Source organism: Triticum dicoccoides, chromosome 3B (genome assembly GCF_002162155.2).
Source record: "Triticum dicoccoides isolate Atlit2015 ecotype Zavitan chromosome 3B, WEW_v2.0, whole genome shotgun sequence".
Classification (NCBI taxonomy): domain Eukaryota; kingdom Viridiplantae; phylum Streptophyta; class Magnoliopsida; order Poales; family Poaceae; genus Triticum; species Triticum dicoccoides.
In genome coordinates this window covers 863,533,064-863,533,292 of record NC_041385.1, presented here as the reverse complement: position 1 = coordinate 863,533,292, position 229 = coordinate 863,533,064, and positions in this window count along the sequence as shown.

Sequence of the window (229 nt, the reverse complement as noted above, 5' to 3'; positions counted from 1 at the left end):
AAAACTATATAAAAAACTAGTCAGAAATAAATAGAAGAAAAAATAGTTGTGATTAACTTTACTAAAAAAATGAGCATAGATGCTTATTTTTAATGACTTATTACAATTCAGAAATAAATAGAAGAAAAAATAGTTGTGATTAACTTTACTAAAAAATGAGCATAGATGCTTATTTTTAATGACTTATTACAACTCAGAAATAAAAAGAAAAAATAAATATAGCAGAAAA